Source organism: Mauremys reevesii, unplaced genomic scaffold (assembly GCF_016161935.1).
Source record: "Mauremys reevesii isolate NIE-2019 unplaced genomic scaffold, ASM1616193v1 Contig2, whole genome shotgun sequence".
Lineage (NCBI taxonomy): Eukaryota > Metazoa > Chordata > Testudines > Geoemydidae > Mauremys > Mauremys reevesii.
This window is the reverse complement of record NW_024100826.1, coordinates 455,902-473,775: the sequence shown is the minus strand read 5'-3', so window position 1 is coordinate 473,775 and position 17,874 is coordinate 455,902.

The window sequence follows — 17,874 nt, the reverse complement described above, 5'->3', positions numbered from 1 at the left end:
TCATACTGCTCTCTTACATACAATGCAACTCACCCACCTTTTCTGCCCTGCCTGTCCTTCCTGAACAGTTTATATCCATCCATGACAGTACTCCAGTCATGTGAGTTATTCCACCAAGTCTCTGTTATTCCAAGTCACCTGGTCTCATCTTAGACTCCATCTTCATATTGCACTTCTCCGTCCCAGAACTCCTGCTTTGCTCCTCAGACCTGTCTGTCCTCAGCTCTGCAGGCAGAGGGGAAGGGGCATCGTGGGAACACACACACCCCATTCCAGACAACACATGGCATCCACAGGGCTACCAAACCGTGTCACCTTTGGCCAAAAACCACACCCCACCCCAAGGGAGCAAAATGCCTTTGTGAGCCCAGCACACACACCCACACCAAGCCCAGCCAAACTGAAAGCTTGCCCCCGCTTCCCCAGGCTCACGGATGGAGAAGTTTGGTGGGCAGTGGGGGCCCCGAGGGACTGGCTCAGTGTGTGAATGAGTGACTGGGATATATGTGGGGGGCCGGACTGTGGGGTTGGGTGTCCAGGAGGACCCAAGGTAAGGGACTAGGAGGATTAGGGGTAGAGGAGGGTAGGGTTACCAAGGTGCACTGTGGGAATGGGGGATTAAGAGACCCCAGAGAGGATGGGTGGGGCGGGTTGGAGGGCCCCACGGGGGCTGAAAAGGGGACCCTGGCAGGTTGTGGGGAGCAGAGAGTGGAGATGAGGGACTCACACACTGGGGATGGAGGGGGCCGTGGGGTGACAGGGACATGGGGCCCAGCCCTGGAGAAAAGGGTTGGAGTTGATGGGGGTGGGGTGGGAGGACTACGCTGGGGGAGGCAGCAGATTGGCAGGGCAAAGGGAAAGGCCACAGAGAGAGGGCAGGGTGGGGGAGGGGGGTGCTGGTGATGAGGGAGAGGCTGGGGGTGAACTAGGGGGAGTTTGGGGAGCAGGACTGAGGGGTCCCCACGGGGGCAGGACAGGGCTGGGGGGAAGGGGTGGATGGGGGGTCTGAAGGGACCCAGGGACAGAGCAGGTTAGGGGCTGAGGGGGATGTTGGGGCCCTACGGAGAAGGGAGCAGGAGGGGGAGGGGATGAGGGCTGAGGGGTCCCCACGGGTGCATGGCGGGGCAGGGGAGGGGGTTGAAGGGACCCAGGGACAGGGCAGGTTAGGGGGTTGAGGGGGATGTCAGGGCCCTTTTCTGGAGGGCCATAATCTCAGTCTTCTAGTAGCTTGTTTGCTGACCAGATGTATTTATTATTTGCAGGTTCTTTGTGCTGCTACTTATGGGCAGTTTCCTCCTTCCCTCCCCCATCAGCTAGGAAATTTGCATTCACACAGAGGCTTTCTTGGCTTGCCTCTGGATCCAAAGCATCAGCAGCTCAGAGACTGTTTTAAAAGGGACAGGTTCCACTTCCTCCAGAGTTCTGATTACTTTTCACTTTCATCTCCTGCTCCAAAACGCACAGAGATCTGAAAAAGAAAGCACAATCTATTGTGGCTCCTTTTGGAGCCCTAACAGGATTTTAATGAAGTACCATGTTTTGTTTGCATTTCTTTTACCCCTTCTCCAATATACACTGCACATGTCCTGGGAAATCATTTAACCTCCATTATATCAGCCATATTAATTTTACACAAGGTGTGACTGCCTCCCCATGCCCACAGAGTTTTCATGCACCCCCAAAAGTGACAGTCAGATCCCCCAGAGCCACCCCAAGGCTCAGTGTGCCAATCATTGCTCTCCTTTTCCTTTTCCTTTTCCTTTTCCTGTGCGCACACAATTCTATTTGGTCTAACATCCCTTGCACTGTGATTACTCTTTTTACACAACTGTACCCCAATTACCAGGGGCGGCTCCAGACCCCAGCACGCCAAGCATGTGCTTGGGGTGGCATGCCGCGGGGGGCGCTCTGCCGGTCACCGGGAGGGCGGCAGGCGGCTCCGCTGGACCTCCTGCAGGCGTGCCTGCGGAGGGTCTGCTGGTCCCGCGCAGCTTCGGTGGAGCCGCTGGACCAGCGGACCCTCCGCAGGCACGCCTGCGGGAGGTCCACCGGAGCCATGGGACTGGTGACCGGCAGAGCGCCCCCCGTAGCATGCCGCCGTGCTTGGGGCAGCGAAATGTCTAGAGCCGCCCCTGCCAATTACACTCCCATCTTGTACAACTAGAAACAGCCGGGGCAGCCAAGTTAAGTTCCACTAGAAACCCCTGACATTCCTTTAGTGATTTTGATTAAATTACCCACTAGTCAAATAATTTTGATCAGATTAATCCTCCGTCTGCTGCCTGCAGCCGTCCCCTATAGACCATTTCTGTGGGAAAAGGGCCCATCCCCCCTCAAAATACCTGTAAAGGCTCCTGGGGACAGAAGCATCCTGGTGGTAGTAGCCACTCTACCTGACCCCCGATACAATTTAATTACCAAGCTTCCATCCAATATGACTGCACGGAGCTGCACATACAGTTACATTTATATAACTGGGTTCTATTATTAAACCAAAAACTTGCTTCTTGTAACACCACAACTGTCACCTTTAACATCTTCACAACTGTTACCTGTACCATTTTCACACCTCCCAAACGTTTACTTTCCTCCAAGCCCTGTATTATCACTTTTTGCAAAAGGTATTTGTAACTTTTCCACTTACTTCTTTAAACCACTTACTCCTATATTTAGTTCTTTAAGGTGGTGCACTTTGTCCCTAATAACTCAGCCACCAAGTACGATTATTGCCACACAGCTGCCGTAGCCTGTGCTGTCTTTACCCTGAGACTGTTCAAAAGGCAGTAAAACATTTGTCTCCATGGTTGCCCATGGATCTTTTACTCCAAATATTCCAGTGGAATACAGCAGATCTTCGTCATACTTTGTCCCAAACAAAACAAAACAAACAAACAAACCCCAAAAACATTTCACATCAGTATCCAAAGTACCCTCCATTAAAGCTTCAGAAAAACAAAAGTGTGGAAAGGCAGGGGGAGAGGAGGGGGAAAAGGTGGAAAGAAACCAATTAAGCCTGTTAGGTCAGTTTAAAGTACAGGCTACCAGCAGCAAATTAAGTAAATTGAGGGAAAGAAGGAAGAAAGAGATATAGTTAGCTCTGAACCAAGAGTAGGCTCCCCAGCTTGGAATAGCTGGGAACCCTGACCCCCAGGTTCTCATTCTGGCTTTGGGAGAAGAGTGGCGGTTGTTACCTGTTCCTGCAAACCCTGCCATTTTCCACATTGAAACCTTTTTCCTTCACTCCTCCAGGACCAAGTCCCAGCTCCTGTCTCCAAAGGTGGTCTGTTAACTGTGCTTCTGACTCTAAACCCTGTTGTGTCAAATCATCTTTAACCACGCTAACTAATTTACAACCCTTCAGCAGCCCCTGCTGAAACAGCACCAAACTTGAAAGATTACTGGCAGCTTCCCATACTGCTGCACTTACTTCAAACCTCTCACAAGTGGACTGAAGTGCCTCCTTTCCCTGGAAGGCATCCAGACCCCAGGGGCAGGGACCTTCTTCCACTACCCATATACCAAAGGAGGGGGGGCTCCTCAGCCACCCCCCATCCCTCTGGGTCCCCTAACGCTTCCCCCATTTCCTTTTCAATCTCAGCCCAGGCTGACCCCTGCAACTGGAATGGGCCCTGGTTCTTCCTTATCCATTTATTTAAAAAATCCTTTACCCTGGCTTGCCAGAACCTGCAACTACCATCACGAGCGTTCGCTATACCCCCTCCAAGCAGCTGTGCAGACACTTGGGGAGGGGGACTTACAGGCTGCCACTCACCTATCCAATGCGATGCATCCGAGTCACCGGCACCAAGATGTTAGGGGGCTTATTCCTTCACCCTCTCACTTCCCTGGTCCTTCTCGCATGAACAGAGAGAAACAATACCCCAAGTCCAAAGGTGCAAACAATTTGATGTTTATTGGGGTGAACTTCTAGCAAGGATGATTCCAGTTTCCTTCCTTAGTGTCCTCCTTCCCAGCTCTGATACCACAGAGCCTTGCCTGTGTCCCTGTTTCTGTTCCTGTTCCCATCCCCTGTTCCAATTCCCCCCTTTAGTAAAACATGATCCCAGTTCCCCCATCCACCCTGTTCCCATTTCCACCCTACACTTCCTGATTGACTACAGACTATATAGTAAACTTGACTTCTGCTTAGCTATACCTTAACCAATCATTTTACTGAAATTTAACTAACCAATCCTAACATACTGTACCATGGTTATTTAACCAATTATATCCCACCACCTTAATTGGTTTACACCCAACAAAATTAATGATACAGCAGACAGAAACAATCACAGAACCAGACAGAGACCATGCAAATAAACCTACAAAACAATACAGAAATGAGGATTTCACAACTACATCTATACAGACACCAGGATTTTCCAGCTGTGTCTATTGATAAGTGAGTTCTTGCCAGACAGGATGCTATCAAACTAAATTTCCTTTCACATCTTCTAGGCTCTTCCCTTTCTCTGGAGGTGATAGGAATATCAGGACAGGATTGTATTCCTAACAGCCCAATAGCACCTTATTTCCATGTGACTAGTTTGGAACGTGAGGATGTGACCGCACACTTCCCAGTTTATGGCTGGCCTCTGCTGCTTAGCTGAAGGCCTTAGCCTAAGAACCAGGCCTCATATTGTCACAGTAAGGGCTAGTCAACACTTACCTGCTGGGTCGACGCGGAGAGTTCGACTTCTCGGAGTTCGAACTATCACGTTGAATCTAGACGCGATAGTTCAAACTCTCCGCGCGCTCCGGTCGACTCCGGAAATCCACCACTGCAAACGGCGGTGGCAGAGTCGACCTTGGAGCCGCGGACTTCGATCCCGCGGCGTCTGGACGGGTGAGTAGTTCGAACTAGGGTACTTCAAATTCAGCTACGTTATTCACGTAGCTGAATTTGCGTACCCTAGTTCGACCCCCCCTTCTTAGTGTAGACCAGAACTAAGAGAATTATACAGAGAGACAGTGATTTTGATTCTTTCTTTTATACCTCTATAACTAGCTAAGCGATAAGAATACACCTAAATTCTTAAAGTATAGGCCTTTGCAGACAGGCCTGAATATCTATATCCTAACATGGGGGCTGAGGGGGCCCCACAGGCGCAGACTCAGGCGGGGGGGCCTGGCTGCTTGTGGTGCGCGGAGGTGCGAGGGCAACACGTGACTGAGAACAGCAGAGACCCGCTGGGAGGAAGAAGACTCTCACAATACATCAGGGCTGGCAAGAGCCGCATGCAACGCCCCCGCCCCACCGTCTGGCGCCTCTGACCTTCTCCTAATGGCATCCTGAGCGCCACACTCACTTCCGCTTCCCATAGCTTCCACTTCCGGCCTCGTGCTGGGTTGAGGCGTTTCAGGGGTGGGGTGCTGGGGAGGCAAAAGCGGGTGGCAGTGGGCAGGGCATGTGGGGCAGGGAGGCTGAGGGATCGGGCCTCAGGGACGGGGGGCTGAGGCCAGACCCTGGGGGAGGCGGGACCAGCCCGGGTTGGGTCGCGCGGGTGGGGTGGGGCACGCGGATCCCCCTGCCCGGCTCCCCTGGAGCTTGGCCCGGGTCCTGCCGCACCTCGGGGTGCGCCACACCACATGGCTCGGGAGTGCTGGGGCGGCTCACACACAATGTCTGGTCACTGCCCAGTGACACGTTCAGCCCCAGGACATCGCTGCCCAGGAGCACTCCTGTCCCAAGCCCGGGGGGCTTCGCTGTGTTTGATCCTGGTGCTGCAGCTGCGGCCAGGGCGTTTGTACTCGGGACGGGAGAAGAGCCTCCAGTTCTCCCCACGTGATGCTCCCCACTTCCCCAGGAGACAGAGCTCTGCCCCCCGCCTCCTGCCGGGGATTGTCGCTGGGTTCGTCTGTGCCTGCTGGAGAGCGAGATTTCCACACTGGGCTTCAGTGCCAAAGGGTTTTATACCAGTCGCTCGCTGGCCACAGCTCCAGAGCCGGAACAGGCAAGGGCATGTGCGGGGGCAGGGGGGAGTTACAGGTGCTGCAGGAGAACCTTTATAATAACTCCTCACTTAACGGGGTCATTCTGTTCCCGAGAAATGCGACTTTAAGCAAAATGATGTTTAGTGAATCCAATTTCCCCATCAGAATTAATGTAAATGAACTGGTTAGGTTCCAGGGGAATTTCTTCCACCAGACAAAAGACTATATTATCTATTTAAATATACACAGTATACGTTTTAAACAAACAATTTAATACTGGTACACAGTGATGATGATTGTGAAACTTGGTTGAGGTGGAGGAGTCAGAGGGTGGGATATTTCCCTTACTGCTAAATGATGAACTAGCAATTGGCTGAGCCCTCAAGGGTTAACTCTCTCTCTACACAAGGCAGCAGGAATGGAGGGAGATATGCACATTTCCCTTGTTAATTAGATCAGCTTGCTGAGAAGGCAGCTGCTGCAAGCTCCCTCCATCTTGAGCCCTGGTGTGTCCCCCCTGCTCTAGGGAAGATGGGGTAAGCGTGGGGTAGGAGTAAGAGGGAGGGGGCACCCTGACATTAGCCCCCCTCTTCCCTCCCTCCCCTCTGCACAGCAAGCAGGAATCTCAGGGAGCAGCTCCAAGGCAGAGGGCAGGAACAGCCCATTGCAGTGTGGGGAGGGACAGAGCTGAACTGCAGGAAGCTGCTGTACAGGGAACTTAGGGGAGCAGGGAGCTGATAGGGGGCTGCCGGTCCACCCTGGTTCTAAGCCCCCACCAGCTAGCTGCAAGGGGCAGCTCTTCCTGCAAGCAGTAGACAAAGCAGGCGGCTGCCAAACAACGTTAGAAGGGAGCATTACACAACTTTAAACAAGCATATTCCCTAATTGATCAGCAACGTAACAATGTTAACCGAGACGACTTTAAGTGAGGAGTTACTGTACATCCAAAGTAATGTGTCTTCATGGGACTGGCCTCTCCTTGCACCCCAGACAATGCTCATGAAACCAGATTAGGGTTGGTAAATGGAACGAATTTCCATTCATACAAAGCCAAGGGTTTAGACCTTAACTGCCTTCAGTGAATTTAACAACTCTTAATTGGTCATCTCAGGGTGGACTGATTTAAATTAAAGCCTTTATAATCACCACACAGAAAGCCTTGCTTTGAATCCTCTATTGGAATTGTGTTCGGCATTCGTACTTCAGTCGTTTTCCTAAAGAAAGGATAACTTTCCTTGGGGGGCAACCATCACAATGTCGATTTACGACTAAATATAATCTGGACACGGAATGTGCTGCTTTCTTTGTTTGCTAACCAGGAGGATACGTCCTTCCTTGGATACTAAATCCTTTCAGCCAGCACCAGCCAGAAAACAAGTAGGCAAACATTGGCGAGAACAGACAGAGAAACCTCACTGACAGACACCAGCACGGATGCTATCTACACGCATGTGTGAACCAGCAGGGAGCTCTTACTGAAAAGTTCCCTCTTCGGCTGGGCATCTCGGGGGAATGGTGACTATTTTCTGCTTCTGCTCTGTGATTAGATTCAAAATGGATGCCTAAGTTACAAAGAAGAGAAGAGCATTTCAGTCATTAAAAACAGTGAACAGAAAACCTGACCCTGCCAGGGAGAGAAACCCACACATTCAACTGGGATCATGCTGTCAGGGCACTGCAGAATGGAATTGCCGAGGAGAATAATGCAGTCCCCAGAGTCTGTCCTTGTCCAACCGTGAAAACACCTTTTAATCTTATCTCACCAGAGCCAGACCACAGGAAAGGACCAGTTCATGCGATCTCATGGTGCCAGAGGTATCACTACCCCCATGAAATTGGCTAGCGAAAGGATCTGAGTCCTCGCTCCCACTCCCTTCCCCCAGAGGCCAGCCTGACTCAGGACACCCTTCTACTCTCATGTGGCAGAGTCCTCGTAACCCTGACAAGGCTGGGCCCAGGATTCCTGGGGCTCGACCCCCAGTCTGGTTGTTGTACTCAGGACAGGGCTCGAGTGTCCCCACTCCGGGGTACTTTTTCTGCTCCGGACACTTCCCTGACCCACTGATCATCGAATATAGTTCAAAGCAAACACAGTTTATGAAACAGCAACTCATGAAACATAAGGAGAAACTGGGAAAGGTGAAAGGAAACACCGTCACCCCACTCTGTGCCCCAGGGGAACCCCAAACAGCTGTGGCTGGAATGTTAGGGCAGTTCACAGTCTGTTCCTCACACGTCCCAGACCCCTGCCCAGGCCCTGGTTGTGCTGCAGGGATGCCACGGGTCGGACACTCACTCTGGCGGTGGCCACTCAACCTCAGGCTCTAGTTGAAGGGCCCTTTCCCTCAGCGTCGCCCCCCCATGGTGGTTATGATCCCCCTCCCAGTGCAGCCTTCAAGGCCTCTTGACTGTCCTACTCACCGCCCCACCCAGCTGTGCCACCCCACATCCCCTCCCCCCCACAGCCCCACAGACATGCTGTGTCCCCCTGGGGGCAGCCATGCTGCTGCCTCTCACTGCCTCCCAGCCCAACACCCACAGCCAGGCCACTGACCCAAGCCCCCGATCCAAGTCCCCCATAGCCTCTCCCTCCCCCAGACCCCTCCCAGACCCAGTCCCCTTCCGTACAACCCAATCGCCTCCTGCCAACAACCCTCCTCTCACAGCACCAATCCCTCCCCTACCCTCCTACAGCCAGCACCACACAGACCCTCCACCTTCCAGCTGTGCCACCCCCGCCAGCCAGACCACAAACCCCATCAGACACCCTCCCCCACTGGTGCACCAGGGTCTCCCCTAGACCAACAACAGCTGCAGGGCCAGCTTTAGGAAGTGCGGGGCCCAATTTGAACAGTTTCGATGGGGCCCCAGCAAGGATGACTAAAAAAAAAACACATTAAAAAAACGTGGGGCTTGTACTCACCGGGCAATGCTCCGAGTCTTTGGTGGCACTTCGGCGGTGGGTTCTTCACTCACTCCAGGTCTTTGGCGGCACCGAAATGCCCCTGAAGACCCAGAGCGCCGCTGGGTGAGTAAAAATTAAAAAGGTGCCTCTAGCCAGGGAAGGGATTCTTACTGGGCATGGGGCCCGCTTAGGCGCAAGTCCCGATTCGGGGGAATTGGTGGAATAGGCCTAAAGCCGGCCTGCAGCTATGAATTAAAACTCTGCAGTGTTTGTTGGGGCAACTGGAGCTGTGGGACCTACCTGGAGATGCTGAAATCTCACCCTTGTCTCTCTCCTCCTGCCTCCACCTCCGAGCCAGGCACTGGGCAGTTCAGTGGTAAAGGGATGAACTGATGATCATTAGTTTGTTTTATGATGGGAGGGGGGGAGTGGTTTAAACTATTTCCCTGAATCACATCTCCTTGGCAGGGGCGGCTCTAGGGATTTTGTCACCCCAAGCACGGCAGGCAGGAACTGCTGCTGCCGGCTCACCCCATCTGTGGGGACTTCTATCCCCTCTGCCTCCCTCTAGCTGGGGGTTTTCCCTTCTTCACCTACCTGGCAGGGCAGCCCCCGTCTGAACCCCTGATCCTGTCCCAGTTTTGTCCCTTTGCCCATCCCACCCCTCCGATTTCCCCCCTTCAGGGGGATTTTCCCGCCTTTGATTGCAGGGAGCAGATTCTGATGGCGCGTGAGGGCAGCAACTTGCAGCTGTTACTGAGCATGTGAGAAGAGCATTAGAAGAGAAGAACGGCCAGACTGGGTCACACCAAAGCTCCAGAGGGAATGAACAGACAGGAATCATCCAGTGAGCCATCCCCTGTCGCCCAATTCCCAGCTTCTGACAGACAGAGGTTAGGGGCACCATCCCTGCCCACCCTGGCCCATAGCCACTGATGGACCTGTCCTCCACAGAAACACAGAACCATAGACAATTAGGGTTGGAAGAGACCTCAGGAGGTCATCCAGCCTAACCCCCTGCTGAAAGCAGGACCACGAATCTCTCTAGTTCCCTTTTCATCACAGGACCCTGCTCAGGAACAGTGAAGTTGCAAGTTCTAACAGGAAACAGCTTCTGAAAGAAGGGCAGCTCCTTTTCCTCCTCCCCTCCCGTGGGGATGAGCAGCCTCCCAACTGCCTCCCTGCCCCGGCCTCCTTCAACCCATCACCCCCTTCAGCCTCCCCCAACTTCCCCAACTTCCCCCATCACCCTCTTCAGCCTCCCCCAACTTCCCCCATGACCTCTTCAGCCTCCCACAACTGCCCCAACAGCTCCCTTTAGCCCCCCCAAATGTCCCATTCCCCCATCTCCCCCTTAAGCCTCCTCCAAACTGTTCCCTTCCCCCCATCGCCCCAGTCACCTCCAGCCCCCCGTTGCCCTCTTCAGCCTCCCCCAACTCCCTCCCCCCACTGCCCCAGCTCCACCGCTCTCAGGTTCCCTTCCCCACAACCATCTGCTTCCTCACCATGGGGAACAGGAGCAGAAAATGCTTTTGAAAAAACCTTCTGCAAAGTAAAAAGTAAAACAAGCCAAGCAACCCCCTCCCTGGCTTTGTGCTGGGTGCCCAGCCGTGGGCTTGTGTGTGTGTGGGGGGGGGGCTGTTCTGAGCACACTCCGGTCAGGGAAGGGGTGGAGTTGGCCAAAGGGGCAAGTTGAATCTTTAGCAGAGAATTCCTTTCTCCATTGTGTTAGCTAAGCATTGCTGTTAAATGTCAGCTGACGAATGCAGCATTTGAAACAATCTGACTCTAAATCCCCTGCCCTCTCAGTTGCTGTAGTTCTCACATCCTCTGCTCTTGTGATGTCACCACATGATATGGTGTCTTATTCCCATAGTGTCCAGTAGGTTAGACAGGACTTAAGTTTATGAGGTAAAAACTGAAGCATAACTCCATCCCTTCCTCCTTTTGACTTCGGAAAAATAAATCCTGTCCCCTCCCCCAGTCCCAACCCAGCCCCACTGGCACTGCTGCGGCTTGGAGACAGGTGCCCTCTCACCTGGCCTTGAGCTGCTGTGGGGAGAGAGGGCTGGAGGGGGGAGTCCTCTCTCCCTGGGGCAACCTGCTCCCCAATCTCCTCATTCCCAGCCCCACCCCAGAGCCCTCACCCCCTGCACCCCAACCCTCTGCTCCAGCCCTGACTCCCTTATCCCCATTCCCACCCCAGAGCCTGCACTCCCAGCCAGAGCCCTCACACCACTGTGCCCCTACCATCTGCTCCAGTGCTGAGACCCTCATCCCTAGCCCCACTCCAGAGCGTGCAACCCCAGCCGGTCCCTCACCCCCCCACACACCCCAACCCTTGCCCCCCCGAGCCCCTCCCACACTCCAAAACCTTCAGCCTCACCCCTGCCACACACCATCCATGTGCAGAATGAATTTTGTAAGGAGCGCAATATGCAGGTGATGTGTCACACCTCACCTCCATATTTGTGCCCAAAACAAAATTCATTCCGCACATGGACATAACAAATTAGAGGAAACACTGCTCCTGACTTTCAGCCTCTCTCTCACATCTTGAATTTCACACATTGAGTGATCAAAATAAAGTGCTCTCAAGTGAGCTACAGACCAACAGTGGTTCATAGTAATTATTCAGCAAGTATTTTAGAAGACCTAGAACATTAGAGGAAATCATGACCTGCCAAGAGACAATTAATGGAGAGAAGCAGCAAGATTAATTCCATACATTGGATTGGTTGTGACTTATTTGCCTGATTTGAAAAGAGACCAAAAGGACCTGAGTCTCCTTGGTGTCGATAGCCCCCTGCTCAGCCAATCAGCACTGAGACTCTGAGGGGCAGGAGGCTGAGGGGTCTCACCAGATGTCCCAAAGGACCGCCCAGGTCACCATCAGAGGGGATCATTCTCAGACCCAGCCTCACCTCTTGGTGAGGACCTCCCGCAATGAGAGCAACCCCCTTCACTGCCCACACTCCACACATGTCCCTCCTAGGTAGAGGGAGGGAAGCTGGAAAAGGGAAAAAAGAAGCAAGAGAAGAGGAGAAAGGAGGGAGGAAAGAGGAAAAGGGAAACCAAAAAGGATACATCCCAATGTCCCCGGGGATTCCAATCATCAAAACCTAGGGAGGAAATCAAATTCTGCCACCTGAAGCCAGTGTTTTCTGGGCCTAGAATGCTGCCTGCGCCAGGTGGATCAGACTGAACAGGTTCCAAACCTCTCTCAGCCTCTTACCTTGTCAAAGGGAAGTTTGTTTTCGGCACAATCAGTGGTAGGAAAGGAGAAAACTCCACAGAGGTTCCTCCTCATGCTCACATCTGTGAATCCTAATTCTCTCTCAGCCCTCGAGGAGAGACCTCGCGAAGGAGACTTGCGGCAGCAAAGCCGGGGGGGTCTCAGAGACTGGCCTGGCCCTGCACCTCTGTCCTGCCCAGCTGATGTCAGGGTCTCTCTGTGAGGTCACCCCCTCCCCACCACCTTTGCCCAATAGGCCGAGTTCCTGCAAAAGGCCTTTGTGATGTCACTGCCACACCCACCCCTCCCCTCAAAGCTGATGTCCTGCCCCTGGCCAGCCTCGTTGGGTGTTTGAGTTGTTTCCCCTGGATCTGGGGTTGCCAACTTTCTGACCCCACAAAACTGAACACCCTCATCCCGCCCCTTCACCGAGGTCCTGGCTTGTTCACTCCATCTCCCTCTATCACTCGCTCTCCCCCACGCTCACTCACTCGCTTGTTTTCACCGGGCTGAGGAGGGCTGGGGAGGGGCCCTTTTCAACTGGGTGTTGTCAGGACAGACCTGGGGAGGAGGCTGCCTGCCAAACACCTTTGAGAGGCACCATTCCTCCCTGTCAGAAAATCATCTCCCTCCTTCAGTTCCGTGACGGCCTGAATTGTTCCTTATCCCGGCAGAGCCGGAGGATTGAAAGCAGCAACATCAAACCCCTGTGCAGCTAGCAGGAATGGACACAGACACTCCCTTGTATCTGAACAGATATTTAGTTTTATTCTTGGTAAACTACAAGGCTAAAGGGACAGGCAGTGGCACCAGATCTAAGGAATGAAACACAACACAATCATCATCGTTATGCCCATCATTGCCCCTTTATTCTCCCGCTGTCTCTCTCCCACCACTGTCGCCCTCTGTCGGTTCAGTGAGAGTGCCACACTCATTGCTTCCGACCAGGGCCAGCTCCAGACCCCAGCGCGCCAAGCGCGTGCTTGGGGCGGCGTGCCGCGGGAGGGCGGCAGGTGGCTCCGGTGCACCTCCCACAGGTGTGCCTGCAGGAGGTCCACCGGAGCCGCTGGACCAGCGGACCCTCCGCAGGCACGTCTGCAGGAGGTCCACTGGAGCCGCGAGACCGGTGACCACCAGAGCGCCCCCCGCGGTATGTCGCCCTGCTTGGGGCGGCGCAATTCCTAGAGCCGCCCCTGCTTCCGACACACAAAGACTCACACACACACCTTGCATGCAAAGCCTCACCAAGGAGTCGGATGCACCTGCTGGTTCCCTGCACCCCTGCTGTACAGAATCCAATCACAAGGAAAGCTTGTCGGCCCAGAGCTGGTGAGGAGTCCGGGGCTGGAGTATTTAACCTACAGTGACGGCACTCGGAGGAAAGATACTGAAGGAGTGCAAGTTAAACATTGGTAGCTCCGGTTCCAGCCCCTCACAAGTCAGTCCATCCCCCCAGGAAAGGGGCAGATCTGATTCTCAGCTGGCTCAGTCTACCTGCGTAGTTCTTGTTTACACCCAGTCAGGTCTGAGGACTGTTTCACACCCTGTGTTTGAGGAGACCGTCACAACCAACTCTCTGCAATAGCAAAAGCAGGAGGCCATGTTATTGCTCCTGCCCCAGCACAGACAGACAAGAAGGGAAATGGTCTGTATTTGAGGGTGGGGCTCCCTGCCCTTGGCCAAAGACCAGCACCTCCCTTTGCCCTTTGTCACTCATGAAGCTTTTCTTTCAGCAGCGAGCCCTAGAGCTCCGTTGCTGGAGCGCTGTGTTTGTCACTGACGGTCGGGGAGCTCCAACATCACTGGGCTCTTCTACCAGGAAGTCCAACGAAAGGACTGATTTCCTCATGTGACACTCCTGGGCTTGTCTGAGGGGGTGTCCACACTGCACACTGAGCCTGTCTCTGCGTGGCCTGGCCTTGGTGACTTGTATTGCCAAGCCGGTGTTTGAGCATCCAGACTGCAGTGGAAACTCAGGCCTCAGGCTGTGTCCATCCTACTGCAGTAAGTCGTCCTAAGTGACGCTGCTCCAGCTACGTGACTAACACAGCTGGATTCGACGTAGCTTAGGTTGACTTACTGCTGTGTCTACGCTGTGCTGGGCCGACGGGAGACTTACCTTACTCCTGTCATTCCCGGTGTAGTCCCAGAGTCGCCCGGAGAGCGCTCTGCTGTCAATTTAGTGGGTCTTCACTAGACCCCCACTAAACCGACTCGGGTGCATCGATCGCAGCAAACAGCCTCACAGCTGTGCTGTGCATCCACCCTGCACTGCTCAGCCCCGAGTCAGAAATTCATCTTCTGTGGGGTGTGTCACCCTCCTCAGCTGAAGATGCTCCCCGAGTCCCCAGTGATTTCTGTGATAACTTGTCTCCAGCCTGTTTGGGTCCATACGCTCCCCGCAGGGAGGCTGGGCATGGTCTAGTGACAAGCTCTGGTTGCTCAGGCCTCTCAGGGAAGGCGAGCTCTGGGGAACATTGACACTCTGGAGATCCCTCAGTGGAAGCACAGGTTGGTATAATAGGTGGGGAGGCTAAGCCTCCCCTGACACAGCTGCCGCCAACTAGGCCCCAGATGCCTGGGTCCCGGTGCCAGCCTGTGCTACGTATCTTCCTGTATCTGCTTTGCCCCTTCTCCTAGCCCCCATCGCCCACCACTGCCTGGATGAGTCCCCCCTCTCCTCCACTGCACCCCCATCTCTGCGGTCCCCACCATTCACCATGGCCTCCTCTCCTGCACCCCCTCCCCCGCTGACTCATGGGTCAGTCCTGGGACTGGTCAAAGAGACCTGAGGATTACAGTGGACAAGAAGCCAGATATGAGTCAGCAGTGTGCCCTTGTTGCCAAGAAGGCTAGCAGCATATTGGGCTGCGTTAGTAGGAGCTTTGCCAGCAGATCTAGGGAGGTGATTATTCCCCTCTATTGGGCACTGCTGAGGCCATATCTGGACATCTGGAGTATTGCATCCAGTTTCGGGCCACCCCACTACAGAAAGGATGTGGACAAATTGGAGAGAGTCCAGCAGAGGACAAGGAAAATGAGCAGGGGGCTGGAGCTTATTTAGTCTTCAGAAGAGGACAGTGAGAGGGGATTTAATAGCAGCCTTCAATAGGGTGACCAGACAGCAAATGTGAAAAATCGGGACGGCGATGGGGGTAATAGGACCCTATACAAGAAAAGGACCCAAAAATCGGGACTATCCCTATAAAATCGGGACACCTGGTAACCCTAGCCTTCAGCTACCCGAAGTGGGGGTGGTCCGAAGAGGATGGAGCTCAGCTGTTCTCAGTGGTGGCAGATGACAGAACAAGGAGCAATGATGTCAAGTTGCAGTGGGGGAGGTCTAGGTTGGCTATTAGGAAACACTATTTCACTAGGAGGGTGGTGAAGCACTGGAATGGGTTCCCTAGGGAGGTGGTGGAATCTCCATCCTTAGAGGTTTTTAAGGCCCAGCTTGACAAAACCCTGGCCGGGATGATTTAGTTGGTGTTGGTCCTGCCATGAGCAGGGGGTGGGACTGGATGACCTCCTGCAGTGAAAGAGCTGTTTTGTAGTGGGCAGAAAGTGCTGGGAGGGAGCAGGAGGAGTTGCTCAGTGGGGCCACTGGAGGGTGAGAAGCATTGCGGGGAGGGCAGAACTTGGCTGCAAGTGGGTGTTAAGCACCCACTAATTTTTCCTTGTGGGTGCTCCATGCCCGGAGCTCCCATGCAATTGAGATCAATAATCCCCTTCCTCGAAATCAAAATTCCTAGAGATTTTGGGTGAGTCTCTCACTGTTGTTAAGGTTACGAACTCTTCTGTGTGCGTGTCTCTCTGGGTGGGTGTCCAGGGCTGTTTATGGTTAAGTTTATTGTGATGTCACGTATCCCAACAGCAAAGAATGTTCTGCTTCAGCATTCTTGTCCTGCCTTCAGTCTGCCAACTGGCTTGGTTGACAACGGCTGGTGACCCAAGGAGCTGCTGATAGACGCGTACTAGCCATCTCTCAACAACTTCTTGAATCAGCTATTTCCACAGGTGTTCGAAAGAAGATGAGTTTTTACAGAAGGTAATTCCCAGATTCTGTTCCTGCTCCTTACATTGCACATGACAGGTTGGTGCCTCCTTCTCCTAGCGTAGGGGTGGCCAACCTGTGGCTCCGGAGCTGCATGCGGCTCTTCAGAGGTTACTATGTGTCTCCTTGCATAGGCGTTGACTCCAAGGTTGGAGCTACAGATGCTAACTTTCCAATATGCTGTGGGGTGCTCACTGCTCAATCCACTGCTCTGCACCACCTCCTGCCACCACCCCACCCCTTCCCTCAAGGCCCCTGCCCCTTCCCCCGAGCCTACCATGCCCTTGCTCCTCCCCACTCCCCACCACAGCCTCCTGCGCGCTGCGAAACAGCTGATTGCGGCGGGCGGGAGGAGTGGGCAGGGAGGGAGAGGCGCTGATTGGGGGGGCTGCTGGTGGGAGGGAGATGCTGGGGGCTGGGGGGGTAGTGGATGGGGGCTGCTGACATATTACTGTGGCTCTTTGGCAATGTTCAGTGGTAAATTCTGGCTCCTTCTCAGGCTCAGGTCAGCCACCCGCCTCCTAGGGACTGGTGGGGGCCAGTGTTGCAACAGTCAGTTCTCAACGTTCCGTTTTGATTTGAATGTCGGCATCTTTCAGTTCCCCTCCTGCACCAGCCTTTCACCTTCTCTGGAGGCAGATTTCCACTGTTTTATCTTTCAGCAGACGAGTGGGGGTGAATTTCCATGGCTATCACCTAAAGGGAAGATAACAAAACTCATGTAGAATTTAGACTGATACCTCCATAAATAGTATTTTCTCTGGAGTTGCCCCAATGCACTCCTTGCCTTCCAGTTGTGAATAGAAACCTTTTGTCTCATGTAATGATTGTCTAATGTAGATGTATTGTTCATTCCCTCTGGGGCACTGGCAATTGTCTGAAGACAGGATACTAGGCTAGATAGATCTTTGGTTTGACCCAGGATGGGCGGTCTTGTGTTGCTTATGTTCTCGGTTGTATGAACCAGTCCTGGCTATTAGAGGAGCAGATGGCTTCAAAAGACCAGTTTCCTGGATCTGTGAATCCTGGGCAAACTAATTCCCTTCCTTTAGAGAATGACAGAAAAAGCCATTCCCTCCTTCTTTCTATTCCAGGCTTCGTTCCCTTTTCCAAAGACTCGCCTCTAGGGAGCACAAAGAGATCCATGTGCACAAAGTGCTTGTCCAACCTGCAGCAATGGAGGCATGCTCTGACTTTAGCCAGCAAGAACAGGCCTTGCCAGAGAAGCCCCAGAGAAGGAAATGCTCATGCTCCATCCTGTCAGGCATGAAAAGACTCTGTGTCTGTAGCCAATCTGACACCTCAATGGCAGATAGGGATGAGGAGAGAACAATTTCCTCACAAAGAAGGTGGATGCACTTGTCCCAGAAGAAGAAAGCAGCTGAGAACCAGGTGGAGTCAGAGGAGGTGAAGCTGCAGGAGGATACAGGGAAAGTTGAACTAGATCCTACAGGTGAGGATTCAATCCACATGGTTAGCGAGGAGCATGGGAGGAATACTCACACCAGTCACCCTACAAACCTTATACATCAGGGCCTTCTCACGGGACAGTGATGGGTACCTCAGACTCTGGAATCCATTTAGTGCCAGATCCTCTTGGTGAGGGTGGCCGAGGTCCATCGCTGAGGTGGGGAGAGCTGAGTGTGTCAGGTCACCCCGCTCTGGGGGTCTGGCACTGTGGGGTGGGGAGTACTAACATTGCTCCGGGCTGTAAGGAGAACAGAGAGTCTGGACGTTGTAGGAAAT